Raw genomic sequence first — 7133 nt, 5'->3', positions numbered from 1 at the left:
TAGACCATGCGTGAAGCGGTTTGGGAATTCCATTTTAAAGGAGCGACTTGAAGGCCTTGAAAGAAAACATGTATTATTATTAATTATTATTAATTTCTTAGCAGACGCCCTTATCCAGGGCAACTTACAATTGTTACAAAATATCACATTATTTTTACATACAATTACCCATTTATATAGTTGTGTTTTTATTGGAGAAATCTAGGTAAAGTACCTTGCTCAAGGGTACAGCAGCAGTGTCCCCCACCCAGGATTGAACCCACAACCCTCCAGCCAAGAATCCAGAGCCCTAACCACTACTCCACACTGCTGTATGCAATTATTGCCTTACAAGACCCCAGTTTTACTGAAGCAATGGAACAATGTTGTTTTTTTTTTTTTTATCCTCTTGCCTTAATGCATAGAATTGATCTTGTCCCCACCATAAGTAAAGACGCTGTGTTCATAAAATACGATTGTCTTAAAATAATTACTTGTTTTTTACAACCTTTTTATATCATGACTGTATTAATAATTAGTCATGGTCACAAATAATACCTCCAGTTTAAATGCTGGACCTTTTATGAATAGGTTGCTAAGTCAACAAAAAATGGCTTTAACATCACAGTGTAGGAATGGCAGCCTTCTACCCAATTAGATTCATTTTTAGTGGTGAGCACCAAACGTGGGCTGCATTCATATACATTAAGGACTCAAATTACTGTATTACAGGTAACCGTCAAGCAGAAAATGTCCCACTGCTTGCTTTACATTGGTAGCATTCTGTAAGAAGAAGATGCTTTTCTGTGTTGTAAGGATAAAGGAGGCTTGGGTTGCAGGAATTGACTACTGATAGTGGGTGACTGCCTCTCTTTACGGAAAACTGAAATCATTATTTATTTATTGTGTTCAATTATTTACTTGTGGAACACATGGACAACCAACAGAGAGACCAGCTAGGATCATATTTCTAAATGTGTCTGTAAACGCTGTAAAAACCTTCTCTCAAAACATTACTGTAATAGTATAGCTTGGAGAAGGCAGGATCTACAGGACAGGGTTGATACCGTATACCTGTCTGTTTAACAGGGCTTTGCTTCACCGGATCATCTCAAATAGCCCGATGCCTGACACTTTCAGCCCAGATCACTGGAAGTCTTCTATAAATGATGACCACGGGGGGCATGCGGGAAGCCACGGCTTAACATGACTCATGAATATTCCATTTACAGGACTTTGCTCCAGTGCAGACAGGTTTTCATCCGGCAGTGAAAATGAACTTTATGTCTTCTAATGTTTCGAAACTTGAAATAAACAACCAAGAATTTGTGTTCAAAGGCTACAGTGTGAATCATAAGCTCTTATGATTATTAGTAACAAAAAAAGATGGTGCAGCTTTTCACTGAAGCAAATGTTTGGTAAAGGATAAGGGTCTAAAAGATGAGAATCAGTGATGGATAAAAAATAAATATTTGCTAGGGAAGTTGTTTAACCTTTAATTGAACTTTCATAGGGTATATGGTACCTGCTTTTTGCATATATTGCATGTATGCAAAAAAAAGCAGTCTGGTCAAATGCTTACAGGAAAAGGGACTCTGGGTTCACATCCCGCCACAGCCTTTTTTCATTTTTCTTGCTTCTGGCTGGAAAACCAAGTAGGAACGTAATAACTTTTATCTAAGACTATATACAGTGTATTACTGCTGCTATACAGTATATATAATGTATTACTGCTACACCACTGCTGTCTTAGTGCAAGGTGACTAGTTGTCTTTGCAAGTCTTTGACAATGCAGTTCCCTGCCCACATTCAAAGCCTTTCGCTGCCTCCCACACATGCCTCAGTGTATGTACTGTTCTTTGCAGTGTGGATACCTTAATAGAGTGCCCCATGCCAAGCATTCTCGTACAAAGAGAGCATTCATCCACGCCTCTATTGACTCAGTTAATATAACCCTGGGGGAAAAGTTCAGACTCAAAATATCCTCAACATTCCAGATACAATCCTGTCCCCATATGTGATCCAATTACAGCTGCCCATCTTCCTCCCTGGTACCCTCCAGCTTTTGACACAGTTTTCACTGATTTATCTGTTTATAGAAAACAAACAGGGCGCTCAACAGGGAAGACTACAACACACTACACAAAAATAGATTTTGTATCATTGTTATTTGTTCTATAATTGTATATTGGTTACAACCTCTACAGCAAGCGATTGTTACCACATAGACAACACAAGCAAGAAACTACAGGAATACAATCCAAAACGACTTTAGAGGCTTAGGGGTTTATGATAAAAGCTGTTGAAGATTGGTGAAAAAACAAAGCAGTTATCTTGTGTGTTCAGAGTGTAGTGTGACAGACAGACAGACAGATGGATGGAAGCACATAAGGGACCCCATTTTCTTAAATGAAGACCCCAAATTACCATGTATTAAATATATTCTTAATGCCTTCGTACCTTCTCAAAACGGATACTGTTTATTTCCTGCTATTCGCAGCTCCCATTGTTACACTTGTGATTTGGGGCTGTGACATGGTGGATAACACTGCTCCAGGCTCAGTCAAATATGCAATCCTTTTCTTTTCCATGTGACTTGAAAAGCTTAATCTACCCACTACAGCAAGTTTAATTTATGATGCCGTATTTGTTATATATTCTAAAGGTGAATTCTTATCACCATTGATAAGAGGTTTGTATTTGCTGCTGATAATATGTGGTTTAAACAATCCATTGCTTAAAAGGCCCTTACAGAACTAGGCATACATTATTAAGCATCGTTTGATGATTTATATTAAACTCTGTTTGTAAAATGCTTATTTTTTTATGTGTTTGATATTTCGGCATATAACTTATAGATACGTGTGCATGTTTCCATAGTAGCAATGGCAGAGAAATCCTCATGGTATGAGTGACAGACTGGGGCAGAGGAAACAGAAGGAGCGGCAGCTGCCTTGCCAGTAGATGCCTGGGAGCGCATAATTATTCGGATAAAAAAAGCACATGGAGGCATCACAGAAAGGGAATGTGCATGGAATTGGGGAATACCTCATCAAGACAAAAATCTGTCAGCTCAAGAATATTTAATAGCTTGAGATATGCAGAGTAACTTTCATTCTTTATATAAAAGAAACATAAATACAAAGAGAGGAATCCCGTCGTGATTTGCATAATATTACAATAATACATTTCAAATAGTATATATGAGGTACATATGGTTGCACTAAGCTTTTTCTATAGGAAACACGGAAATGTCTAATGAAAGGACACCTCCAGGAACAAAGATCATCATTTCCTATCAGTGGATATTCTACAGTTATTTTCAGTTTTTTAGTATAGCAAGCTTCACAAGCATTCACCTCCTCAGTCCCCATAATACTTGAAAACGACTTTGCATTTATAAATCTTACATTGCTGTTTTTTTTTGTTTTGTTTTGTTTTGTTTTTAATGCGCTGGGACCTACAATGAAAGTGAATGATGTATAAAATACCCAAATCCTTCTAAATGGATATAGGGACAGAAGCAGCCAACTTGATTTCAAAATATGTGTTTTGTTTCCTTTAAAACATAAAAGTCTAGAAAAACAAGTCATAAACAAGAATCTGGAACACCCACCCTCACAAATTAGGAAGTTTTCAACTCGGTGAATAACAGGTTGGACAATATGTTATTTTTGAGATAAGGTGAGTTCAGGCTTCAAACAGAATTATAATAATTGTTTAGAAAAACAGCTTTGTGTAGGGAAATTACCTGAAGGTTGTTTACACAGGGTCTGGAAGCAGTATTAAAACCAATTTTAAACTTGCCCAAAGCATCTGAAACTAAAAACAGTGGACAATTAAATGCCTTCTTTAATTCATTTAATAGCTAGGCAAGCATGAAGAACCCAATTGTACACAATCTAGGTCACACCTGCAGCCTTCTGAGATGGGAGCGATATTCCTAGACACTGCTAATCACCACGAAAACATGCAGTATAGTGTTACCTAGGAAGTATACTGTAGATCACCCATCTCCACCCATGCATTTGCACTCTGGGCATGAGGTTAGGCTAATTACAATGCTGCTGCTTCTGCTTTGGAAAATGCACGGGCCAAGTGAAATGTGGCAATGCAGTGCAGTTGACTGGTTAGAGCTAAAGACTGCAGCACAGGTTTACAGAAGGACCACCTTGGCTTACTTCCACCCAACTGTAAAACAAGGAGTCCGCTGAGAACAATGAATGAATAAAACCAACAAACAAGCATTGTTCTTTCTCTTTCTTTATTTGAATCTTGAAGACAATGACACTGGCTGCAGAAAGAAGACCCATGTTATGGAAGAGATCAAACTACAAACGCACACAGCAGCCATCTTGCTAAGGATTCTTTGACCTTTAATTGTCCTTACCATGCTCATATCTTGACAGCGATTAGAGACATTGTAGATCTTTGCTCTCTTTTACTCCTATGTAAAGGGAAGAAAATCTCAGGATCAAGAAATGAATTAGATTTTTCTGAGGCTGTTAATTACTTCTGAGAGGAAAGGTCGACAGCGGGTTATAATCAGTATCCAGCAGATCAATCATCTGTCCAAACACTAAACAGTAGAGGCAAGGCCACTTGTCATTAGGGTTATTCAATATACTTGCTGGTGGTTGTAAATGATACCCTGTGACGTGGAGGCATGTGTCTGCACTCTGAGTGGCAGGCCTGGTTTTATAGGGTGGAGCTGGCTCTCTAATGGGTTGCCATGGAAAAAAAGACATTGGTTTCTTAATGGGACAGATAGACTGAGGGGAGAGGGGTTGCCATGAAACACTAAAAGGATGTAATAGACGACAAATGGAACAGTAGCGTGACATATGAGAAATGATATATATATAGGCACACTACCGTGCAAGAATAATTGGGACAGTATTGCGATGCAGTGTGTATATACGGTATTATTGCTTATATTATACATACAGTCAAATCTACTGATGGCTTGTTTAACATGGGACCAATAAAAGGTTTCTTAGGTGTTTTAAAACAGACTTGTGATTTAATGTAGAGTTTATTTATTTTAACAACTGTTTTGGACCAAGGATCATTTTAGTAGATAGATTTAGCAAGTAAAAGACTACTTAAAGAAATAGAGGCTCAGTAAGTTTCTCCACATCTTCTTCCATAGGGCAGACACGTTTTAGTTAATTGCAGCATCGATATTCGAGTAGAAGGGTGTATATTTACAGTTATCACTCTGTTTATACTGCTTAATCTGCATGCAGCGAAGGTACTAATCCAGCTTTTACAGAGACACTAGGTTGTACATTCTACTATTTTAAAGGCAGATCATTCCTTCGAATAATGAACTATGACTGTAATATCTAGTTGAATCAGCATACATTTGCAAACATGAATCGCAGATGTGAGTGTAAGTTTCAGCAGATGAATATAGGTAATTTTGTCCCAGAGATGATTTGCATAATTGGGGCCTGATGGACAATGAATGCAATCCTTGGCTGCCTGGCAACACACACTGACAGTGTGGTTATCACTTGAGAGGACAGATGTACAGTTATCTTGAGAAATGGAACCCATATAATCAACTTCCAAGGGAAACAATAGATGAGATGAGTGTATGAGTATATATTAATTGTACATGTAAAAGCAGTATACTATTAGGATATGGATGTATGTATGTATGTAATACAGAACACTACTGATACAGACAATGTTCTGTTTTGCTATAATTGTTTAAAATAGCATACCACAATATTTATACTTCATATTGAAAACCTTGTAGAGTGTGTCACAAAAAGGCTGGAGGCTGCATCCTGCCCACCCTGTATCTGCTGCAGCAAACACAATGTGTTTAGATGTACTGTATAATATTTCATAAAGTATAATTAGGGGTTCAATTAAGTGGCCCAGTGGTCCCCCAGAGACCCTCATTTTCAAAATGAGATGTACTTATCGAGTTAGAATCACTTCTAGACACCACTTTGCTCCAACAGGAAAAAGGGATGGTCATACAGCAACTAGTCTGCTGAATAACCTACTCATTCTCAAACTGAAAACTTATTCTATAGCCAAAATGTTTGTCTGCTTGACTTCTTTTGCTCTCAGTGTTTTAAGTGAGAATATTTTTTTAACTGAATCATTTAGGTGCTGTGAATTGGAAACGACTTCACAAAGGAAGTGAAATGGCTGAATAAGATGCAGTGACTCTGAATGGCTTTATTTCTCTAAATGTGGATGTCTCATCAGACGGACTACCGTTCTGTATATAAATGTAAATTGAATTGGTCTGTTTGTTTATTTGTTGCAGAGCTGTCATGTAATTACTAGATGTTAAATAGCACTTTCTGCCAGAACTAATATCCTGTCGAAGGCCTGCCATTACACCAATGACATTTCTGTATCCTACAGATGGTATTGATGTCACCAGCTGGGTCTCATGCCTTAGCCCGTGTGGCTTTGAACAATCAGAAGAGTGGAGTGCTGCTAGTCCCAGCAGAGTGTTAATGTATGATTAGAACTGCAGGCGCACTAACAAGCCTCAAATTATTTGTCTTCCTCATGAAACACATTATTAGTATTATTTCTCATAAAGGACCGGAATTAATCCCCCCCATGTACAGGTATGTGCTTAAATTTCAATGAAAAGACAATTTATCAGCTGCCATTTATAATCTTTTATAGTTGAAGAATCCACTGAATTATACAAGGACACAGCTGCAATGTCATGTCAGGCACACGATAGTAACAGAAAAGACCACTTCAATGGTGAGAGCAAAAAAAGGGATCTAAAATGTATACGAATCCACATCTCTCAGCTCTCATCATCGCCTGCTGGGCTTGCAGTAGACTTTACAACTGCGTGAACACAATTGAAATCGGCGACCCTCACCTTCAGCTTTCTTTAAGAGGGAACAATTGTACTGTGAATCTTCACTGAACTAAGTGAGGATTTATAAAAGCTGAAAGACAGACACTGCTCGATGCTTTGCATGTGCAAAACGTCCTGAGTCTATTAAGTGTTGTAGGAGATTGGGATCATTTTTTGTATGATAATATATAGATTTGTTTTACATAAATTAGATTACAGGTCATAAAAAATGTCTCAGTAGTTTCCATTCCAAAAAAAAAACAAAAAACAGCAATATATTACAAGTCGAATCCACACACTT

The sequence above is a fragment of the Acipenser ruthenus genome, chromosome 23 (assembly GCF_902713425.1).
Source record: "Acipenser ruthenus chromosome 23, fAciRut3.2 maternal haplotype, whole genome shotgun sequence".
Taxonomy (NCBI): Eukaryota; Metazoa; Chordata; class Actinopteri; order Acipenseriformes; family Acipenseridae; genus Acipenser; species Acipenser ruthenus.
Note: the sequence above shows the minus strand (reverse complement) of the source record.